Source organism: Canis lupus, chromosome 10 (assembly GCF_048164855.1).
Source record: "Canis lupus baileyi chromosome 10, mCanLup2.hap1, whole genome shotgun sequence".
Taxonomy (NCBI): Eukaryota; Metazoa; Chordata; class Mammalia; order Carnivora; family Canidae; genus Canis; species Canis lupus.
This window is the reverse complement of record NC_132847.1, coordinates 4,015,764-4,040,584: the sequence shown is the minus strand read 5'-3', so window position 1 is coordinate 4,040,584 and position 24,821 is coordinate 4,015,764. Positions and strand designations below refer to the sequence as shown.

Sequence of the window (24,821 nt, the reverse complement as noted above, 5' to 3'; positions counted from 1 at the left end):
TTCCTCACCAACACTTGGTAGCGTCAGTTGCCTCCATCTTATTTAAACCCACAAACTACCCATTAGTTGCCATTCTAAATAATAGAATGATTTTAGTGGTGAGAAGTGAGTCAGTGAGCGAAAGTGCTATTCACTAAGGCATTCTACATGTGAGGCACATATGAAACTAGAGCTGTGTGCCACACGTGGTCCTTAGACTCTTCATGTGGTTCATCACAGCCCATCGTGGATGAGCTAGACTTGAACTGAGGTTCTGAGCCACCGCGTCTGCCCCCCTCACACACAGGTGGGCACTAATAAGTGGCATTTCTCCTTCCTCCCCTTGGGGAGTTTAATATTATTATTATTTTTAAAGATTTCTTTATTTATTTAAGAGCAAGTGAGCACAAAATGGGAGGAAGAGCAGAGGGAGAAGGAGAGAAAGAATCCAAAGCAGACTCTCCGTGGAGTGCAGAGCCTGACAGGGCTTGGGGCTCAATCTCACTACACTGGGATGAAGCCTGATGATTGAATCAAAACCAAGAGTGGCAGGCTTAACTGACTGAGCCACCCAGGTGCCCCAGCCCTTGGAGGGATTAAGCGCATTGGCTCAATTCTTGCAACACCCCATTCAAGGAAAGATAATTCTTCCCATTGCAGAGATGATGCTCACCCAGCCCATGTGAGGTGCCAGCCCCTGGAGCCTGAGTCTGCCTGCCTCTAGAGTCCCAGCTCTTGTGGGAGACATGCCAGGTTCACATTGTGCAAACCTGCTGCTTTCAGGCAAAAGGCCAGCCTTAGGTCTGTCCCTTCCGGAAACAAAGGCCAAGCCCTGAGACCTGACACCCAACACCCTGCAGTCGTCTGAAGGCTCAGAGCGCCACGGGGTCTTCATAATTCGGAGCTGGGATGCCTTGCAAGTGCAGCCACTGTGTGAAGCCACCTCCCTCTGATCCAACTCTGCCCAACATCTGCAACGCTTTCTAAGAAAGACAACATGAGGCCAAGGGAAAGGGAACAAATGTATTTGTGAAGAAAAATGATGGATCTGAAGGTGCCTTCTAGCCTTCTGGGGCAACTCATAAAGTGACAGATGTGGGAGGCTACCACCAAGGCTTTGAAACCACAGGCTCGTCCAACTCTTCACTATGAAAACCTCAAAAGAATAAGAGATTCTTCTAAAGGGAAGTTCAAAGGGTCTTTTCTTGCCTTCAGTGAGATTCCTGGAAATGGAAAGGCAAAGGAGACAGAGGCTCAGGTTGGGGTGTCATACATCCCATATGTCCCCATGGCCCTCACTTACCCTACCTTCATGCTCCTGGTGAACACGATCAGACAATATGGCAGCCACTCACTGGGAGGCCACTGTGGGCCAGGCAGTAATAGAGGGAATTCTAGGGTTCCCTCCCCAAATCCCCCATCGAGAACCATGCTCATCAGAAGGGATGGCCATGCTACTGGGTGTGGGTGCCTTAGTAACGCACTCAGTTATAATCATCACCATCATTCTTTTTCCACCCACCCATCCATCCATCCAACCATCCATTCATTTCATTTAACAATAAAGAACCACAGTTCAGTAAGGGATATGGAAGTAGATGCAGTGTGGTCTGTAAGCACGGCAGGCACAGCACCACATTTGTGGTGGCATTGGGAGGAGGAATCAGTTCTGTTGGGCATGGCTCTTCATGGAAGAAGAGACCCAAGCTGAGTCTGCAAGAAGAATGAGTCTGCCAGGAAGAGAAGGGCATTCCAGGCAGAAAGAGCAGCATATGCAAAGGCACTGAGGTCTGAAATAACATGAAACACTTGAGGGAAACACAGGTAACTCCTAACGGTGGGAGTGCGGGGTGAGGAAGGAGTGTGAGCCCAGATTAGCCCCTCTGTTCGCTCCTGTGACTCCAACTCCCACCACACTCCTCAGAGATGCAGGTGTCCACACAATAGTGAGGATGGAGGCCCTGGTGTTCACACACAGACCTGGGCCCAATCCCTTGGCATTCCCCAGGGGACACAAGCAATAACTCTCCCCTTTCTACTCAGAACACTAGCATGAGAATGGGATCACTGTGCTACTAACATTTATTTTGCTTAATTTAGAAAAGAAAAGGAAATCATTCACAAACCTTGATCTTTTGCTTCTATTGATATCACATTACCAGTGGTGCCCCCACACCAGGGTGCATCAGTTGGGGTGATCCCTCCCCATGCTCAGCCAGGTGACCCCCTGCACCCGGCTTACAGCTTGTCTTCACTGGCCCCATGGGCATCACAGGCTGTAAGCACTGTGGTGGTCAGCAGCCCAAGCCCCAGAAGGGCTTGCAGGGTATCTAGTCCTGTGTTTGCTCTGGGAAATGATGCCAGCGAGCCACAGCTCTGCTGCAAGGCCAGCGCACCAGAAGCTTCTGCTTCTTGTTTCTGAGTCAGCACATTCCCCTTCCACCCAAGCTGCTTTACGTGGTGACATATTCCAAGACTTCTCATTAACACAGCTCTGTTTTTGTGTAGATTATTCTCTACACATGCTGCTATTCCATTTTTGAATTTTCTTTCTGATCCACTAATTATTTAGGAGGGTGTTTTTCAATCTCCAGATGGCAAGGTTTTTCTATGTGTAAGTGCCTTTGCTACCCATGCCTGGTTTATGATGCTGTGCTAAGAGGGAGAACAGAATAGGTAAGTTCTCCCTGCTGCCCTATTAAAAAACAGTGTTGCAAACCACAGTCCAACATGCTATCGTGCCTCTCGCTGAAATACTGAAAGCTCCCCCATTAAAGTCAGGAACCAGATGAGGATGGGCCACCACCGCCACCATTACCGAACAGTTTTCTGGAAGACCACAAGAAAGGAAGGAATGCTAATGTTGGAATGGAACGTGAAAAATATAATTATTAGCACATGCTATGATTTGATACCTCCGATCTATGAGAATAAACTACAAACCACTAGAAATAATGAGTGAATACACTAAAATAAATGGATATAAATGTAACGTGCAAAAAATGAATGGCATTCCCACATATAAAGAATACCCAGTGAGGAAGGCATAATAGAAAGGCATTCTATTTGTGATTGCTCTAAGAAAGGATAGAGCATTCAAGAGTCAACTCAACAAGAAATTAAAGGATCTCTAGGAAGGGAACTTAAAATAATTCTACCAAGAAATGCTGAAAAGGCAAGCATCCTTGGATGCTGGAGAGGTAGACAGAGGTTCAGCATTGAAGAGATGCTCATTCTCCTTAAATTAATCTACAAAATCAATGAGATTTTGTAACACTCATAGCTACACTCTTATTTTGGAGCTTAAAATAATAGCAGGGTTCACCTGGAGAAAACACACAAAATAGCTTTGAAAACTCTGAAAAATAAGAGTAATAGTGAAGACAAGCCCAATTAGAAATTTGAAGCATGTTATAAAACTATAGTAACTAAAAACTTGGCAGAAAGATGGAGCAGACATAATTTTCCCTACTCTACCTGTTGAAAGAACAGCTGAAAACCCTGGGGGACATTTATAAAATATTAAAATTTTTAAAATATTAAAATTATATATAATTATTTTATATATGGGAACATTATACACATACACATACATATACATACTCTCTCTATATATATACACACTCTCTCACATGTATATATAGAAGATTCTGAAAGCTGGGAAGAAAAGCCAGGCTAGCTAGAGACCTTGGCATCTGAGAAATGACAGGTAACTTCACTTGTGTGTATGTTTTTGCTTTTTATTGTTTTAATTTTTGTTTTGTCTCATCTATTCTAAACTGAGTGATAGAGAAGCCAGTGACTCAGAAACATCAATGAACAAAAAAGTCAAGGAAAGCCTGCTCTCTGTACAAGAAGAGGAGAAGCATAACAAGACAAAACTTCCAGAGAATAAGAGCTCTACACCAGGCATATAACACCAAAAACTCTAAGCTGTACTCCTCCCTCCATATACCACGGCAGAGTAGTGAGCAGACTAGACTGCCCCCTTAGCCAGACTGTAACATAAAGCCTCCATTGGGGTGGTATCAGAGGAGCCAGAACTGAGCTCCCTCCCAAGGGTAATGAGGAGGAGCTTTCCCCATCTTGGATGTCAGTGGAGGCTGGGTGGAAAAGTTGGCCTTCCATCCTGCTGGAAGTAATGAATACATACGTGTCTGAGCAGGCCAGCTAACACACAAGATTTCAAGTAAGATCCCAAGTCTTATAACTATCCAAAATGTCCAAGATTCCATTAAAAATCACTCATTGGGAGCACATGGGTGGTTAAGTTGGCTAAGTGTCTGCCTTCAGCTCAGGTCATGATCCCAGAATCCTGGGTTTGAGTCTTACATCAGGCTCTCAGGTCTGCTTCTCCCTCTGACCCTCTCTCTCTCCTGCTCTCTCTCTTTCTCAAATAAATAAATAAAATCTTAAAAAAGAAAAAAAAGAAATTCACTCATTGTACCAAAAACCTAGAAAACCTCAACTTAAGTGAGAAAGACAATCCACAAATATGAACACTGATATCATATGGATGTTAGAATTGTCTAATAAAGATTTTTTTTAGAGAGTGAGCATGTGTGCACATGCAAGTGAGTGGTGGGGAGAAGAGCAGAAGGGCAGAGGGATATGGAGAAAGAGAATCTTAAGCAGGTTCCATGTCCAGTGTAGAGCCTGACTTGGATGCCCAGTGTAGAGCTGGGCTCGATCTTACAAACCCTGAGATAGTAACCTGAGCTGAAAAATCAAGAGTTGGATGTTCAACCAACTGAGCCACCTAGGTGTCCCTGACAAAGATTTTAAAACAGCTCTAAAAAAAAAAAAAAAAAAAAAAAAAAAAAAAAAAAAAAAAAAAAAAAAAAGCTTTTGCGAGCAGTGAAGAACACACTTGAAACAAATGACAAAAACAGAGACTCTCAGCACAGACAATGTAAAGATAGAAGATATAAAGAAGAACGAAATGAAAATGTTGCAACTGAAAAATACAATCATTCAAATAAAAAGCTCAGTGGATGGAGAATGGAGAGGACAGAGGAAAGACTCCAAGAACCAGAAGGGAGAATCAATGGAAATTACTTGATCTGAACAACAGACAGAACCCAGAAATGACCAGAGCGCTCAGGAACCTTAGGAAGGTAACAAAAGATCTCACATTCCAGATTCCCAGGGGAGGAGAGACGGAGTGACTTCCAAATGGGGCAAAGACCAAAACTTACCAATTCAACATGTTGGATAAATCTCAAACAGGATAAACTTGATGAGAATCAAACCAAGAAATATCATAGTCAAACTGTTGAAAATTAAAAACAAAAACAAAAAAACAAATTTCTGAAAGTAGCCAGAAATGATACTTAACCTATAGGAGAAAAACAATTAGAGTGACAGCAATTTCTCATCAGAGACCAGGGAGGCCGAAAGGAAATGATGAACATTTTTTTTTCAACGGCTTAAACCAAACCCAGAATTCTGTCCTTCAGGAACGGAGGAAAATGTCCTTTAGGAACAAAAGAGGAAACCAAAATACTCTCAGCAGATCTACCCTGAAAGAATGCCTAAAGCATGTTCTCTAAAAAGAAAGTAAATGACCAGAGAAGGAATCTTGGAACATCAAAGAGTAAGAAAGAATAAAGTAAGCAAAAATATGGGTGAATACAATATGGGTGAATACAATAGTTCTTCCTTCTGCTGGGTTTTCTGAATTCTGTTTCATGGTTGAAGCAAAAAGTAAAACACCATTCAATAGGGTTCTCAATGTATGGAAACAGTTAAGACAACTATACTATAAATGGAGCAGGGTAAAGGGATAAGAAATGAGTTAGGATTTCTACACTTGGCTCACACTGGTACAGTGTGCTCTGGAAAATAGTTTCTAAAAAAACCCCCAAAACCCAAAAACAAACCAACCAAACACAAAACTGTAACAATGATAAACCCTAGAAATATACTTACCATATAGTCCATCGATTACACACTCATGGATCTTTATCTCAGAGAAATGAAATCTTATGTCTACACAAAAATCTGTTGGTAGATGTTCACAGAAGTGTTCATTGTAGTAGCCCAAAACTGGAAACAATCAAAATGTCGTACAATAACTAGATGGCTAAATCAACTGTAGTATGTCTGCACCACAAAACACTACTTGGCAATAAAAGTGAATAGAATTAACTGTTGGTGGGTGAGAGGATGGGGGAAATAGGTGATGGGGATTTTTAAAAAAGATTTTGAGGTTGGGGGGAGGCTTCGCATGTGTGCACATGTGAGCAGGCGGAGGACAAGAGAGAGAACAAGCAGCAAACCCCCTGTTGAGTATAGAGCCACTAATGGGCTCCTCCAAGATCATGATCTGAGCAAAGGCAGATGCTAACCGAGCCACTCAGATGTCCCGGGGATGAGGATCAAGGAGGGCACTTATTGTGATGAGCACTGGGTGTTGTATGCAAGCGTTGAATCACTATGTTATACACCTGACACTGATATCGCACTGTATGCTGACTGGAATTTAAATAAAATCTTAAAAAAAAAGAGCTATAATGAGATATCACCTCACACCTGTCAGAATGGCTAAAATTAACAACACATATTGGTGTGGACAAAGGGGAACCCTCTTGCACTGCTGGTGGGAATGCAAACTGGTACAGCCACTCTGGAAAACAGTATGGACATTCCTCAGAAAGTTAAAAATAGAACTACTGTATGATCCAGCAACTGCACTACATTATACAAAGATACTAATACTAACATGCACCCCTATTTTTATAGCAGCATTATCTACAATAGCCAAACTATGGAAAGAGACAAACTATCAATGAATAGATAAAGAAGATGTGGTATACACACACACACACACACACACACACACATATGTATACACATACATACAATAGAATATTACTCAGCTATAAAAAGAATAAAATCTTGCCATTTGCAACAACATGGATGGAGCCAGAGAGTATTAAAATAAGTGAAATCAGCCAGAAAAGGACAAAAACCATATGATTTCATTCATATGTGGAATTTAGGAAACAAAACAAATGAGCATGGAGGGAAAAAAGAGAGAGAGGCAAACCCAAGAAAGAGAATCTTAACTACAGAGAACACGTTGATGGTTACCAGAGGGGAGGTGAGTAGGGGAGATGGGGAAACAGGTGATGGGGATTAAGGAGCGCACGGGTGATGAGCAGGGGTGATTTAGGAAAGTATTGAATCACTATATTGTATACCTGAAACTAATACAACAGTGTATGTGAGCTAAGGAATTTAAATACAAACCTTTTAAAAAGTGAATGAACTTTTGATACATGAAACAGCTTGGATGGAAATGAAGGACATTATACTGAACAAACAAAGCCAATCTTAAAACATCACATACTATATGATTCTAGGCACAAAATTTCCTTTGAAAGATATTTATTTATTTATTTATTTATTTGAGATCATGACCTAAGCTGAAATCAAGAGTTGGAAGCTTAACTGACTAAACCACCTAGGTACCCCTAATTTAATTCCTAACAAGGATGCCATGGGAAAAGAAGTGTCTCTTTAACAAATAGTGGTGGTAAGAATTGGATATCCACATGCAAAAGAATGAAGTTGGACACTTACCTCTCACCTGAGACAAAAACTAACTCAAAATAGATCCATGCCCTAAGTATAAGAGCTAAAACTATAAAACTCTCAAGGAAAACATAGGGATAAATCTTCTTGAGATGGGATTTGGCAATGATTCTTGAATATGACACCAAAAGCCAAACAAAACAAAACAAAAAAACACAAGAAAAAAAATAGATAAATTGGACTTCACCAAAGTTAAAACAAATTTCTGTATTAAAGGACATTTCAAGAAAGTAAAAATGACAATTTTTAAAAGCTTTATGCTCAACATGGGGCTTGAAATCATGACCTTGAGATCCAGAGTTGCATGCTCTACCAACTGAGGCAGCCAGGAACCCCAAGAAAACATTTTAAAATCATGCATCTGACAATGGTCTGGTATTCAGAATGTGTCTAGAATATACATCCAATATAAAATGAACTCTTACAACAACAACAGAAAGACAACCTCATTGAAAATGAGCAAAGGACTTGAACAGACATTTCTCCAAAGAAGACATACAGATGGCCAACAAGCCCATGAATATAGATGCTCAACATCATTAATCACGAGGCATTGCAAATCAAAACCACAATGGCCTATGGACTCTGCTCTTTGAGGATTGCTGCTGTAAGAACTACTGTGCTCTGTCAAACTTACATCTTACTCAATTTATGGAAAAGACTAAAGTTGCTAGTCAGAGATCCCTCATAGATAACACTTCACTTTTTTTAAAAAGATTTATTTATTTGAGAGAGAGTGAGAGAGCACAAGAGCAGGGTGAGGGGTAGAGGGAGAAGCAGACCGCCCCCAGAGCAGGGAGCCCAATGAGGGGCTCCATCCTGGGACCCCAGGATCATGACCTGAGCCAAAGGCAGACACTTAACCGACTGAGCCACCCAGGCACGTGACAGAAAACACTTCTAATGGACTCAAGTCTTGCATGAGATATGTTTATGTCTACAAGGGTCTGCTGCTGCTAGGAGGGTCTCAGGGATGAAAACAGGATAGTTCTCTTCCGAGGTCCTCTCTGCCTCCACAAAGGATAAAGGGACCATGTGGGCAGTCATTGAGGTGGACAGGACATGGACACTTTAATGCCACAGCTGTGCCAGAACTCCTGCCGGGCATAGGGATGCTAAGGAGGCCACGGCTCTCACTCACTGCCCAGTGGAGACAGAGAGGCCAACCACCAGGCTGTGAGCTCCTCCAGCCCACGACCTCAAGAGAGGAGAGCCAGGCTACCTGAGAGGATACTAAAGACGGAGGCAGAGTGGGCGGGGCCAGAGAGGCCTGGGGGAGGGGCTGTGAGGGCTGAGGGGGCCGAGTGGGAGGGGCTGTGAGGGCTGGGCCCGTCCAGAGGGAGCTTCTAGGGGAGGAGCCATCAGGACTGGGCGGGGCCAGAGGGGGAGGAACTGTCAGGATTGGGCGGGGCCAGAGAGAGCTGGGGTGGGAAGGTGACCTCAGGGTTAGGAGAGAGCCAGAGGGAGCTTCCAGAGGAGGAGCTGCGAGGGCTGGGCCTTGAATCCTACTTGATGGGTGAGGGGCAGCAGGCAAAGCAGGGCACATGAGGGTCCATCAGCCACGGACCAGGGACAGAGGTTCAGAGGCAGTCTGCCAGTCTGAGGCTGAAATCCTCAAACATCAGTTGCCACGATGCCATTCTTCCACAGTTCAGAATGTTCCATTTACTCACTCACTCACTAAATACATATTGAGCACCTGTTCTTTGCCAGACATTGGATACAGTACAGAAGACAGTGAGCATCCTTGTCCTCAAGAGCCTTATGTCCTAAGAGAAGGGCAAAGATACAGAGCTCTGGAGGCCAGCCTGCCTCACTCAGGAAGCCCCCAGGGCTCTGAGTTGCTGGACCTGATTGGCTGGGTCACCCACGTTGTTTCCATCATTGGCTGACTGCCAGTGATCAGCACCTGTCCTCTCCTTTCTGTCTGGATCAGATCTGCTTCATGGAAGACCCCTAGGGTAGCAGTGCTGGCTGGAAAATGTATGGAAGGGAGAGGGCCTAGAAAGAGCTGTTGCCTGGACCAGGATAATGTAGTGGGGTTAGAGAGAGACCGATGGGTTCCACATGTTACAGAAGGTAGATTAACCAAGCTCTCATACAATCCTCCCAAATAGTAATAATATCATTCCCATTTTACAGATAAGAAAACTGAGGTTCAGAGAAACTAAATAATGTGTCCAAAGTCACACAGCTGAGTAGGTGATTAATGGAATCTGGAGTGGGAGTTGCTGTGGATGGCCCAGGTCTCTGGACAGGCTGATTCCTGAGATGGGAAGCACAGGCAGGCAGTGCATTCAGCAAGAGGAGGCGGCTGACATCCAGGCCCATCACAACCTGACCCACGACCTGGGGTCTGGCCTTGTCCCATTCATCTCCTGTCCCTCTTGGACGTGTAAGTCTTCCCCATCAGAGCGGGAGTTTTCAGAAGCAAGGGATTTCACGTGGTTACACATCAGCCTCAGGCCTGTTGACAAACATACTTGCTGAATGAGTCAGGATGCAACAAAAACATTCCCAGCACCAAATCAACTTTGTTTGATCTTAAAACAAGGCTGGTGCTTATTAGAATTCGGGACAAGGCAGAACCAGTCCTCCCTGATGGATGGTTCTTCTGGACACACACACACATGTGCAAACACACATGTTACGGAAATGCACAATACATGCCCAAGACATGTATGCATATGCACAGCCAGACACACATACACAGGCACCTGGACAACATAAGGATGTAGACAGATGCACACACACACACATATGTACAAATCACTCACAGTCTCACACACACACACACACACACACACACACAAGCACTTCTAACAGTGGAGGCTTGATCCTGCTGACTGTTGCCTTCACATTCATGCTACTGCCAGGTTTTCTTTCTTTCTTTTTTAAAAAAATTTATTCATTCATGATAGAGAGAGAGAGAGAGAGAGACAGAGACACAGGAGGAGGGAGAAGCAGGCTCCGTCCTGGGAGCTCGACATGGGACTCGATCCCGGGTCTCCAGGATTGCACCCTGGGCCAAAGGCAGGCGCTAAACCGCTGAGCCGCCCAGGGATCCCCTGCCAGGTTTTCTACAGGTAAAGAATCTGACATCTCCCCAGAAGCAGAACTGTGCTTTTCTCTGGTCCCTGCTCCGGCAGGGAATCAGGCATGCAATGTTCCGGATTCTCCTGTCCGGGAGAAAAACCACAGTGGTGCCTCCCCATTCCATCTCACATTCCCCCAGCAAGATATCATTATACAGCCGAAAACCACAGAGTCTGTATCAGACGGAAAGCCAACCCTTGGTGATAAAGGGGCATTTGAAAGAATGCCCAGGAACACCAGTATCTGATTAGATGGTTTTTCTAGGTAGCTATGCCCCCAGCCCCCGGCTGCCCCCCCCCCCTTCATCCAGGCCAAGGAGACTGGGTTCATTAGCAGAACAGATGTGGCCTGTCTCTACCATTAGGATAAAGATCACAAACTACCCACCGGAACAAGGACATTCTGAACTGGGTTGTACCAGCAGCATCTGACTTGGGCCCAAAGAAAATTGCAGTTTTTCCCTTCAAGTTCAATTAACAAACATTTATTCAGGGCCTGTTATTTGTTCAGCTTTATGTTTCAGTCCTTGGCTCTTCTGTCAAGGCCTCCCCCTTAATCCTGAGATCATCCCTGAGGAGGCAGCCTGAGGTCTGTCAGCAGAGAGGGCTGCAGGACGCTAGTCCTACGCGGAGCACCCGGTGTCTGAAAGGTCTGACACCTTGTACTCACTGGATTCAAATCCTAGCTCTTCTGCTCAGTAGCTATGTGACCTTGGATAACTGACTTAATCTCTCTGTGTCATGGTTTCCTGACTTGTAAATTGTGGATGATGATAGCATCTGCTTCGGGGTTTTGATGATTGAACAAGCACATACTCATAAAGTAGGAGACTTTTATGCACTCAGTAAGGATCTGCTATTATCATTCCTACTAATTTCATATAATTATTATTGGATTAACTGAGCCCTCTTAGCTGAGCTCGAGGCTCAACTCTCTTGCCCTGTGATACTTCAAGCTCCTCCACAGACTGGAGCCCTTACCTGACTCTCAGCCCTCCTGGCCAGACCCTGACCCTGTTGTCCCCTTAACAAGAAACATGTACTTTGCCCCCCACAAGCCCATCTCAGCCATGGATCTCAGCTGCGTCTGGATGCCTAACCCCAGCTTAGGTGCTGCTTGCCCCTGATTGCCTGGGTCCAGCCTGCTGAACCTCAGAAACCTCCATCCTCAGCCCTCCCTGAAGCCCACTGTAGCTTGGGCATCAGGCAGCTGGCCAGCCCTTCAGCCAGCCTTCCACGCCCACAGTGACCTGTGCAGCGTGCAGAATCTAACCTCACATCCCACCCGAGCCCTCTGGCAGTAGCAGGGTGAAGATGAGAATGTCAGAGAGAGAAAATCTGAAACAAGCCTCGGGAATGCACATCATCCTCTGCTTGTCTGTGTCCAGGGGCAGCCTCACTCTACATCCTTAGTCAGGGGTGGTCAACGACATGGCTTCAGTTTGAGCAGGAGTGCGGAGGTCCAGGAACTGTGCCAACATGAGATCAGGAAATTACAGATTCAATGTGTGCCACTCCCTTCTAGAACGTGAGCCCCAGTGGAGCAAGCACATGCCTTCCTTATTCACTCCTTAGTGTCCATAGTAGATGCTCAAGAAACACTTGTAGAATGAATGAGGCAAACAGAGTCGCCCCCGCACGGTCTGCTTCCTACCCCCTTCCATCCAGGCTTGGGCACTGTTTTTGTTTAAGATTTTATTTATTTATTCATGAGAGATACACAGAAAGAGGCAGAGGCACAGGCAGAGGGAGAAGCAGGCTCCCTGTGGGGAGCCTGACTCAGGACTCAATCCCAGGACCCCAGAATTATGATCTGAGCCAAAGGCAAACTCAACTACTGAGCCACCCAGGAACCCCAGGGCACCAATTTTTAAGGAGAGTGGCAACTTGGCCATGGCCACACCATGGGTGTGGCACCAGGACCAGGGGAGAAGAGGCAAACTTCTAGCCCTTTGATGCCAGGGCTGAAGTAATTGATAATGACACCTAAACATTTATTGGAAATCTGTTCTGGGCCAGGGGCTAGGCACTGTCCCCCTGAATTAGCATCTTCCACCTGCCCAAGCATACGAGGTAGGTATTACTATTATTATGTTCCCATTTTGTAGACGAAGAAGGAAGGCACTGGGTGATGAACAACAGCCCAAAGTCACAAGGTGTTACGTGGCAGCACTAGACTTGAAGCCAGGTGGCAGCAGGGTCTGGACTCGGCACCTCTCTCTGCTGCTCTACTGCCTCCCTCCTCTCCGGCCCCATCCCCAGTTTCGGAGGGTTTTAGCTTTTTTCCCCACTCTGCTTGCAGCTTTGGGGAAGGCTGACCAAGGCCTTCTATTGTCAGTAGATTGAGTTTCTGCCCCAGCCTCTCATTTACCAGCCATGTGACCTGGGGGAAATGATGCCACGTTCCTCAGTCTGCTGTTCTATAAGATGGGGATAAGGGAAGTCCTTCTGTGGGGCTGTCCTGCAGATTCAAAAGGCAGCAGAGGGCGGACTACAGAACAGGTCCTAATTCCTTCCTCCCTATTGTGAGATGTTACTTCCTTTTTGGCTCTAGCACAGGGCGAATATGGGCTTTGGGACTTGAAAAGCGCAAAGAATGTCTCAAACACTGGGAAACACTGAGCTCTAAAGCCTGTGCTTTGGGTGGTCATCACGCCCACCCTGGGGGAAGGCCTGACCTCACGGGGGCCTTTGCTGTTTTCATTTTATTAGTAGGACTTGAAACAGAGTTCCATTCCCAGGGAAAACTCTGCTGAAAGCAGAAATAAAAACAGAACGCCCCCTCTCCGCTAGAGGGGTCACAGAACCCCAGCCCAGGAGAGGACAACCAGTGTTCTTTGTTCACTGAGAGCCTTTAAAACTCTCTGTTCTTGTTGGGTTTTCTCTCCGTAAACAGATCAGGCTGGAAAAAACCGGGGCTCTCCTTGTTGGCAATTCCTACGTGTAGCCCCAAACCACTTTTGAAGTGCATTATCAATTAGACACGATCTCACGTTTGGAGATACAGGTTGACCCCATGGGCATGTTCCATTAAGAAAAATGATTTTTATAGGAGAAGAACAGACATGGTGGGGAGTCGGCCGAGATATTGCTGAATGGGCACCAGACTCTTCTAGGAGGGCTTGGATTTCTAAGCAGGCTCCATCCCTACCAGCTGTGTGACCATGCTCAGGTCACTCAGCCTTTCTGAGCTTTGTTTTCCTTCACCTGTAAAAGGGGGTAGTTAAACCTGTGTTGGGAGCTGACTGTGGTGATGGATTAAAGTCTCAACACAAGGGCACCTGGGTAGCTCAGGGGTTGAGCATCTGCCTTCGGCTCGGGTCGCAATCCTGGGGTCCTGGGATCAAGTCCTGCATTGGGCTCCCCACAGGGAGCCTGCTTCTCCCTCTGCCTGTGTATTTGCCTCTCTCTCTTTCTGTGTCTCTCATGAATAAATAAATAAAATCCTTTAAAAAAATTCAACCACAAAAACACATACCAAGCCCTGGCATGGTCCCATTTCCTTTGATCCTTGCCTTAGCGCTAGTCCTGGAGGTACATTTACCATCCTCGTTGGACTGTGGGGAAACAGAGCCTCTGTGAAGGCTGCTGCAGGGTGGGGACCTGGTACCACGTCCCACGGTCACACTAACTAATGCCAGGATGCTCCACTCGCTATGGGTGGAGAGGTCTGTGAGCCAGTGGCTGAGTGGGGGTGGGTATGAGGCAGTAGTGGTGCCTCACCCTCCCGACCTTGAGTCAGCCCTCAGCCCACCCAATCCAGGAGGGCTGAGGGCTAAGAAGCCCATTTTACAGATGACGACACTGAAGCTTGGCCATCGAATGATTGTCTTAACATCACATCACAATTATGTATTAGAATCCGAGGGCCTCTTCCTTGAGGGTGGAAGCAGGAGTTGGAAGAAGTTCAAGCCCACTCCCTGCCCCAGCGGGGCGGGCAGGAACTGGGTCGAGCAGCCTTGTTTGCAGACAGGCATGTATTCATCATACAGGATGCCGTCACTCATTCACTCACAGTGACTTCCACTGTGTTGGGGGCCAAAGCACCCCTCGTATCCTCTCCAGGACAAAGGCTATACACACGCTCGTTAAAAACCAGCTTCACTGCGTTGGGTGCGGGATGTCGTGTGAACCTAAATCTGGCTGGCCTGCCCAGCGCCCTGGGGTGAGCTCTGTTCCACAGGGTGCAGACAGAACAGCAGGGCTTCAGGGGAAACCCTTTGATCTGGGTCCCGAGCATGTCCTCTGCCTCACCACTCCTTGCAAGAGGCAGTAAAATGCACACATCGTTTTGGAGAGAGAACATTGAATGCTCTTCCCTGCAGCTGAACAAAGAGAGGGCATACCAACAGCTCTCGGATCTGAAACATCTGGGTGGTTGTGGTCATTCTGTGTTCTCTGGGTCAGAAGTGAGGTCCATGCTCTTAAAATAACAATTCCTCAACGAAACCTGAACGGTTTCGGTTATGGCTCGGGGCCACCCTGGCAGGTTATTTCTCCTCTGAGTTTCAGACATTGTCCATAAAGTGCACACTCACCCAGGCCACTTTGAGGATTCCATGAGATCATGGGTGTAGAAATGGCACAAAATGAGGGTTTGGTGCATGACCCAGGGTACCTCTCTCCTTCTAAGGGACCAAATACAGGTCCTGGACCTCACCTCCTTCTCCTCAGGAGGGAGGCTGTGAGGTAGAAGGGGCGGAAGGACTGTTACCCAAAATATACAAAGAACTTTTGAAAGTCAACGAGAAGAAAACAAACAATCCAGGCAGGAATGCCTGGGTGGCTCAGCAGTTGAGCGTCTGCCTTTGGCTCAGGTCGTGATCCTGGGTCTGGGATTGAGTCCTGCATTGGGCTCCTTGCAGGGGGCCTGCTTCTTCCTCCTGCCTATGTCTCTGCCACTCTCTCTGTGTCTTTCATGAATGAATAAATAAATAAATAAAATCTTAAAAAAAAAAGAGAAAACAAACAATCCAATTAATGAGTCACAGATCTTAACAGATACTTCACTAGGAAGACATACAGGTGGCCAATAAACATATAAATAGGTGCTCCATATCCTATGTCATCAGGCAGGTGCAAATTACAATAGCAGTGAGATATCACTACATGCCTATCAGGATGGCCATCCAGACTGCTGACAACACCTAATGCTGTCGAAGGTATGGACCAATGGGGACCTTCATTCAGTGGTGCTGAATGTGCAACATGGTACAGTCACTGTGGGAGATAGTTTGCCAGTTTCTTACAAAACTATTCTTACCCTTCGGCCCAGCAATTATACTCCTTGGTGTTTATACAAAGATGCTGAAAACTTATGTCCGCATGAAACACTGCACATGGCTATTTACAGTAGCTTTATTCATAACTACCCAAACCTGAATGCAGCCAAGGTATCCTTTGGCAGGTGAATGGATTCATAAACTGTAGGCCTTCCAGACCATGGAATATTAGCACTAAAGAACCGAGCTATCAAGCCATAAAAAGATACAGAGGAAACCAAAATGCATAATCACTAAGTAAAAGAAGCCAATCTGCAAAGGCTACATGTTGTATGATTCCAATCATATGACGTTCTGGAAAAGGCAACATTTTGGAGACAGTAAAAAGATCAGTAGTGGCCAGGGCACTAGGGATCAGGATCTGAGCTGAAGGCAGATGCTTAATTGACTTGAGCCAGCTGGGTGCCCCAAGAAAACACATTTATTGTAATGTATATATGTATATTCATTGAAAAAAAATCCACATGTAAGTCTACCAGAGCAGTTCAAATCCTTGTTGTTCAAAGGTCAACTGTATACACGTATCAAATCATTATGTCATACACCTGAAACTAATGTAATGTTATATGTCCACTATAACTCAATTAAACAATAAGTTTCCTGGGCATTAACCATGTGCCAGGGCCATGCAGGGAGACCCTTCTCTCCTTCTACCCATTTGTCCACTTTGGCCCTGACCACAAGTTTTGGGAAGAAACTGCCATCTCCTAGCTCTACCCTGGAGCAGCCACGCAGCACTGGGAAAGATGCCTGTGGCCAGTGGTCAGAGCAGGATTTGGCCACTGTGGCCTGTGACCTCCCAACCGGTGGCACAAGTGTCTTCACTGTTGCAGGCCCTTAAGAAGGCATGGATAGGACCAGCAATGGTTGGCTGGGTGGGTGTCTGCGTGTCACCCTCTGGGACCCCACAGTCTGGACTCCAGAAAGAAGTGCTAGGAAGCCCACTGGGCTCGGGGCCAAGTCCCTCCCTCTAGCTCAGCCTTTCCAGCAGTGAAGCAGGCATTCTGAGCCCTGACAAGTCTATTTGTATTCTCAGTTGCTTCAGATCTCAGGTAGCATAGGAGGAAGGGGAATCACAAATCCTCAGAGGAGACTGAACACCCTGTGCTGGGAGGGCAGCCTCTGGCTTCCCGGGCTGCCTTCCATCCAGACAAGAAGGTACCAAGGCTGGCCTCCTTTGCTGGAAGCTGAGAGACCCCTGGGCAGCTCTTTTGCTTTCTATTTATTTTATTTTATTTTAAATTTTTAAAGATTTATTTATTTATTTATTCATGAGAGAGAGAGAGACAGACAGACAGACAGACACAGGCAGAGGCAGGCTCCATGCGGGGAGCCCAATGTGGGACTCGATCCCGGGACTCCAGGATCGGGACCTGGGCCAAAGGCAGGCACCAAACCGCCGAGCCACCCAGGGATCCCCCTCTATTTATTTTTTAAAAGATTTTATTTATTTGAGAAAGATAGAGCACACATGAGCGCATGAGGGAGAGAGAGGAGCAGAGGGAGAGGAAGAGAGAGAGAATCTTAAGCAAACTCTGTGCTGAGCGAGGAGCCCCCCATGTGGGGCTCGATCTCACCACCCTGAGATCATGACCTGAGCTGAAACCAAGAGTTGGACACTTAACTGACTGAACCTCTCACCTCTTGTGCTTTTCAAACTGAAGGGATAAAGCATAAGGAGAAGCCATGATCAACCAAAATCATTCAAGAGACTTTTTGTTAAAAACCTCAACCCACCAGATATTGCGGGGCCAGGAAAAGATGAGCTCCATAACCCTACAAGTTTCTCATTATTTTTCTGAAACTTCAGGCAATGAAATCTAATTACATGGAGTCATAATATAAAAGCTGAACATAAACTTCAGTAGTTTCTGCACAGAAACCATGAATTCTCTTGGGAGGGACAAGTGGCTTTGTGGTTTACACGCTGGGGCCTCAGTGCCTTGGCCCCGAAAGGCCAGCAGGATGGATGTGCACATGCCAAGCTCAGTGTGGGGCCCATGACCTCCCACCACCAGCAGTGACAGGGACCCAGAGACAGCCTCCGGGGCCTCGGACCCCTCCAGTTCCTTGGCACTCTGTGAAGACTGAATAAATGAATGTTGTGGCCTGGGCTCCGTATCCAGGAACAGGGCATCACAGCCTGGCCTGCTGGATGGGGTCTGGTGGCTGGCAGCCTCTGCTCAGAAGCCCCGTCCTTCCAGCCCCTGAACCAGGACAGCAGCCACTTCTCCTGACCTCATTGTGTCAGCGCCCAGCTTGTGAGTTGGGGCTGGGCTAGGGACAGGATGTCTCCCGCTCTTCCAGGACACTGTCACTCTCTTGGTCCATGGTATTTCTTTTAAGGCCTCATTTCATTCCTGAACCAGGACTGGCAATTGGATTTTAACCCCTCGGATGCCTGATGGAGGCTGCAGAAACAGAGGCTACCAGCCCAGTGGGCCTGGGCCTCAGAGGCTCCCACAGGGCAGCGTTTCCAGGTGCCAGCACACAGATGGGGCAGATCCTCCATGTGTTTCTGAGACCCTACTGCACCCCAGACCTACACAGGCCTGGCATCCTCCTGACCCACGTTTGGTAAGGGCATCCAACCTCCCTCTCTAGACCAGGTGCTTGAGGGAGGAAGGGCAGGAGAAGCAGGTGAATATATAGGAATATCGGCCTGTGGTGGGCACCTGCCATTTCAGCAGCCGTAAATCTCTCTCGGCCTTGGGCATGGGGTGGTATCCCCATTCTACAGATGGGGGCAGGAGACATGCGCCCCAGGCAAGCCTGCCTGCCTCAAGCTTAGCATTCCTGCCACCACGTTTCAGCCTCCCCCTTTTGACTCCTCAAAAGTCAAGTACCTTTCCTTTCCTCTGCAGAAAGATGCGGTACTCCCTTGATCGGAGTCTCATGGTAATCTAGGCCCATGGGGCATCGATGCTGAGGACACCCCAGAGTTCCAGTCTGGCTCCATTTTCCTGGTGGGGCCACCTGGTCTCCTGCCTGGAAAGTACAAAGCCCTCTGACTGTCTCCCCCAGCCCGCTTCCACACTGATGTCAGAGGGACCTTCTGTGAACAGAGTCCTGTGTCCCTCCCTCCCTGCTCCACCCTTCATCACTTCCCCTGGCTCCTACCAGGTGCCATCCAAGTGTCTCCACTGAGAGGGTCTCACAGGGCAGGGTGGCTCTGCTTTCCCCCTCCAGCCAGTGGCCTGGCTCTGTCCATACCATGCTCTTCACCCTCCAAGGCACAGCTAGAGCTCAGGTTTGGTCTGTCCCCACTGACTGCACCCTTCCTTCTGTCAAGGCCACCCTTCCAGGCTCCTGGTCCAGACAGGCTCTGTGCTCATACCACGACCACATCAGGTCCCATGGGTGTTCACTCAAGATCAGCTGGGAAAGACATGTGTGTAATTGCTTGCCACCATGCTGAATTTTAAAAGCATGAAATACTTATAGGTGAAACTGTCACTCTGAGACTGTAAGCCTGAATATAGGTCACTTAACTCAGAATGTACTGCATTCTCTTGACTGTACATTCATTTCCTGTCTCCTGAGAGCTGGTTTCTTAATGTTCTTCCTGCTGGGAATAAGCGATCACAACCCATGAGGAATTTCTTCCCCACAAGCAGCTAATAAAGGTGCACAGGTGACCTCACCAGGGCCCCAACTTCCAGGACCTCTGCCCACTGGAATTCCGCCACCATTGCCAAGAATTCCAGAAATGGATTCCGATTTTCCAGGCATGTGAATGGCAATCCCATCTCCAGGGCTCACTGTACCCTGGAAAGGACAAGATGGAAGCTGGGAAGAAAAGAGAAAGAAGAGCGGTTTTGTTTTGCTAAAACAAAACTTTTTATCTATCTGAGCTTTATTATCTATTCCTAAGGGCTGTCACTTCCCTGGCTTGTCTACCTCTGTGGGAAAGGTCCGTGCATGTATGCACACGTGGTATGCACATACTGGTATGTGTGGGGAACACGTGCTTATTTATGATCTCCAGGCAGGATGTTGAGAAAGAGACCAACAGAATTCCATGGTTCCTTTATTTTTTAAAAAATTTTTGAGGATTTTATTTATTTATTTGAGAAAGAGAGAGCTAGAGAGCATAGGCAGGGAGAGTGGCAGAGGCAGAGGGAGAAGCAGGGATCCCTGGGTGGCTCAGTGGTTTGGCACCTGCCTTTGGCCCAGGGCGCAATCCTGGGGTCCCAGGATTGAGTCCCGCGTCAGGCTCCTGGCATGGAGCCTGCTTCTCCCTCCTCCTGTGTCTTTGCCTCTCTCTCTCTCTCTATGTCTATCATAAATAGATAGATAAATCTTTAAAAAAAAAAAAAAAGAGGGAGAAGCAGACTCCCTGCTGAGCAGGACTCTGGGATCATGACCTGAATCAAAGGCAGATGCATAATGACTGAGCCGCCCAGGTGCCCCTCCGTGGTTCCTTTAAATGGCACCTTGGGAAATAAGGTCTGCTGATGAAATTATAATGAGATCATCTGCACAATTCAACACAAGTCCTGTTCTCCAAGTAACTGCTGTGTCCTGAGTGATTCCTCACGCTGATGCTCATGAGGAGTCGCCAGGTACGTACGGTGAGGCAGCAGGTCCCTACCTGGGGAGTCAGGCAGCAGTAAGTCTACTGTGATGGGTGCATTAACACAGAACCAGGGATGGGAGCACAGAGCAGGGAGACATGGGGATGAGCCATGAAAGATGAGCAGCGTGCTCCAGGCAGAGGTGGGAGATGGGAACCCAAGCAGCAGGTCCAGCATGAGCAGGGCACAGAAGGCACACGGTCAGTTTATGGAAGACCAGCAGGAGAGCCAAAGGTGTGGGTGATGGAGGAGCTGTGGGAAAACTACCCAGAAGGTCAGTGGGTGCCTGCAGGGCAGGGGCTGGACCTGTGTCTGTAAAGCTCAGGAGCCACCCTCACGTTCCACGTTGGGTATGTCCCAGTTGGAGCTGGTTTTGGAAAGCTCATTCTGGGAGCAAAAGCTTATTCCCACAGAGATAGTTGTAGAATACAGTCGCCATGATGAAGTTCTGGAAGACACTATGTTTGAAGACGATTGAATAGTGGCCCCCAGAGATCTCCCTGTCCTTCTAATGCCCAGAATTTGTGAGTGTTATCTAAAATGGCAAAAGGGACTTTGAAGATGTGATTAAGTTAATGCTCTTGAGATGGAAGATTATCTGGATTATTCCTACAGGTGATCACAAGTGTCCTTATAAGAGAGAGGCAGAGGGAGGAGAAGGCAATATGACTATGAGGGGGGAGACCAAAGTGATGTGGCCACCAGAAGTTTGGAGAGGCCAGGAATGCGTTTCCCCTCCTCCACATGAGCCTCTGGAAAGAACCAGCCCTTCTGACACCCTCACTTTAACCCCATGAAACTCATTTTGGACTTCTGGCCTCTAGCATTTTCAGAGGATAGACATAGGTTGTCTTAAGCCTCTAAGTTTGTGATAATTTACTACAGAGTCCACGGGAAAGGAATACAGACACCCTCTGGAACTGCCACAGGTTCCAGCCACGAAACCTCTCATGATGAGGAGGATTCTATCAAAACTGTGCTGAAAGGGAGACAAAACATGAGAGACTCCTAACTCTGGGAAACGAACTAGGGATGGTGGAAGGGGAGGTGGGCGGGGGGTCGGGGTGACTGGGTGATGGGCACTGAGGGGAGCACTTGATGGGATGAGCACTGGGTGTTATTCTATATGTTGGCAAATTGAACACCAATAAAAAATAAATTTATAAAACAAACAAACAAAAGTGTCTGTGCTTACTTCACCTAAGGAAGCTAACAGTGGACTAGGGAGAAACATCTTCTGCAACTTTCTATAGGCAGAGAACAGAAATCTTTCAGAAGTCCACAAGAAGTAAGAGAAATGAATGCCAATTCTGATTAGATATAAGCAGTTTAAAACTCCTGACTGGAAAGAAGAGGACATATGAAAGCTGCTTTTAAGGTCTTGGAATAAAAAAATGCGCAGGCACTTCCTTATGTGTTAGGACTCTAGCTGCAATTAGGTCATCGCAGAGCCTTTCAAAGTACCTTCTGGAGCGGTGTCCTTTTATTGTGAAGGCTTCAGAAAAAAGTCTTTACATCTTAGTAGACAGGGTCTAATTAAGGCAACAAAAGTATTTACAACAGAGGGAATTTACTTTATTTTTTTAAAGACTTAATTTATTTAGTCATGGAAGACACAGAGAGGGAGAGGCAGAGACACAGGCAGAGGGAGAAGCAAGCTCCCTGCAGGGAGCCTGATGTGGGACTCGATCCCAGGACCCTGAGGTCATGCCCTGAGCCCAAAGTAGATGCTCAACCACTGAGCCACCCAGGTGCCCCGAAAAGGGGGAATTTAATGCAGGAGGCTAGTCACACAGGTGTTGGAGATGTCTAGCAGCCGAACGGAGGATGTTTCAAATAACTCAAAGTTTAGCAACAGCGGAAGCTACTCCCACGCCCCTAAACTGGGTCAACAAATGAGTAGAGGTGGTGTTGCTGGAGCCCAGGGACTGAGTCACCAACAAAAGCTAGAACTGCCACAGGCTATTCCAGTGTGTGGCCCTCTCATTCCGTCCTGTGATCCCACTGGCTGAACCCAGTGGTGGTGGGGGAGTGTGGTAGGGAGGCAGGAGACCCCAGAGCCAGGGACAGCTGATAAGGGTCACTCACCCATGGTCAGAGCACAGCAGAAAAGAGGCTGAGGCCACACAGGCTCCGTCATTGACTCCTGCTCCTCAACAGCCAGAACTGGCTTTGTGCATTTGCACCCAGTGAGGCCTGAGGTCACCTGCCCACCAAAGAAGAGTCGAGCCAGGAAGGAGGAAGATGATGCTGGGCAGAAGGGGAAGGAAGAAGGAAGCAGGCAAGTGAGGAACTTCCAGGGCAATGTCCCAGGGACATGGGGAGTGTGGCAAGGGCCCATGGCCCTGCTGCACAACCATCCTCTGAGCACCTCCCGGCTGTCCACCTGCCTTCTCTCCTGCTCTGCCAGCGAAGTCCTGGGCACAGACTCCGATATCAGCTGTCTTGCTGCTTTGAGGCCCTTGCCTATGGGGCCCCTCACCCACCAACCAACCATCTGCTCAAATCTTTTTTTTTTTAATTTTATGTATTTATTTAATATTTTATTTATTTATTTATTTATTTATTTATTTATTTATTTATTTATGAGAGACACAGAGAGAGAGAGGCAGAGGCACAGGCAGAGGCAGAGGGAGAAGCAGGCTCCATGCAGGGAGCCTGATGTGGGACTCGATCCTGGGACTCCAGGATCACGCCCTGAGCGGAAGGCAGGTGCTAAACCCCTGAGCCACCCAGGGATCCCCATCTGCTCAAATCTGAAGGACCACCTCACCACATCCCACCCCACACCCCTGGCCCTGAGCTCCTGAGCTCCTCAAAGGTCAGGTGCCCTGAGCTCCTCACTCTCCGACATGCCCTTTCCCCTCCTGACATCCAACACATGGTGTCATTTCCAAACTCACTTCTCTAGCTCTCCGTCATCAACCAGGGGCCCAACAGTTTAATTCAATCCAGATGCTAAACTGCCTGGAGTTAGCACAGACCCCACAGACATCAAGGCTCAATCCCACAAACTGCAAGTATCAGGCCATCTGTACTTCTAACCAACTGGCTATAAACTGGGGGTTTCCATGAACCCCTCCTCAGGTTCCATAATTTGCTAGAATGGCTCACAGACCTCAGAAAGTTACTTTTCCTATACAGAGGATATAGATGAACAGCCAGATGAAGGGACACAGAGGATGAGCTCACAAAGGTCCCAAGAGCAGGAGCTTCTGTCCCCATGGAGTTGGAGCATGCCATCTTCCTGGAATGGAAGGGGACGCTCTCATCTCTGTACCTGGCTCCTTGTGCTCACCAGCCTTGAAGTTCTCCCAACTCCAAACCTTAGCCTTTGGGGATTTATGGAGGTTCCATTAGTAGGTGTGGCGATTAAATCATTGGCCATTGGTGATTACACTCAACGGTCAGTTGACTTCCCACCCTGGGGGTGGGAAAAGAATTCAAAGTTCCCAACCCTGTTATCATGGATTGATCTTTTGGGAAGCCAGATCACACTATCCCCCCCCCACCCCCCCACCCCCTCCCCCCCCCCGTGCCCCCATGCCCTGCAGCTCTCTGGGGACCTCAGACACCAGCCATCTCATTGGCATCCACAACTCTTATCACTCAAGATTCCAAGACTTTAAGGAGCCATGTGCCAGGAATCGAGGACAAAGACCAAATATTTATTTTTCATTACAGCCCACTCTCCCCTCATTTAACCCTCTGTGTGGGCTCAACTATGTCCCTCCCCTCTCCCCACCAAATTCATATATTAAAGTCCCAGCCACAGGACCTCAGCATGTGGCAGTATTTGCAGATTGGGCCTCCCAAGAGGTACCGAAATTAAAATAAGGTCATTAGGGTGGACCCTAATCCAACGGCCGGCTGCTGTCCTAACAATAAGAGATTATGACACAGACAAGCATAGAGGGGAGCGGGGAGCCCATGTGAAATCGCAGGGAGAACACAGCCATCTGAAAGCCAAGAAGTGAAGAAACCACACCAGCCCGCAACTTCACCTGGGGCCTCTAGCCTCAGAGCTGAGGGCATACCTACAACAAGCATGCAGTCTGTGGTTCTCCATCCTTGCAGCCCAGTGGACTGATATAGGCTCCCATCCGCCCCTAGAAAGCAGGTGCTATTATCATCTCTACCTTACAGATGGGAAATCAGGGTTAAGAGAGTGTAAGTAGTGGCCTAAGGTCACGCACTCCCACCCCAGGCCACACTGTGGGGAAGTAGCAGGCCATGTGCTTTTTCTCAAGGGGCTGGCTCTTCAGCCTCCTGGAGCACCTCCTCATCAC

At 47.4% G+C, this 24,821-nt stretch overlaps 1 protein-coding gene and 1 long non-coding RNA gene across 2 annotated transcripts in view; both read right to left on the bottom strand.

Moving 5' to 3' along the window:
* Positions 1–24,821, bottom strand: part of COL23A1 (collagen type XXIII alpha 1 chain) — a 322,014-nt gene that overhangs the window by 151,145 nt on the left and 146,048 nt on the right. The window lies entirely within an intron of this gene.
* Positions 1,000–23,895, bottom strand: LOC140640841 (uncharacterized). Its single transcript, XR_012037450.1, has 3 exons — positions 23,651–23,895; positions 22,621–22,782; positions 1,000–1,202 (listed from the first exon to the last, which is right to left on the bottom strand). It is a non-coding gene; the product is annotated as an uncharacterized lncRNA (long non-coding RNA).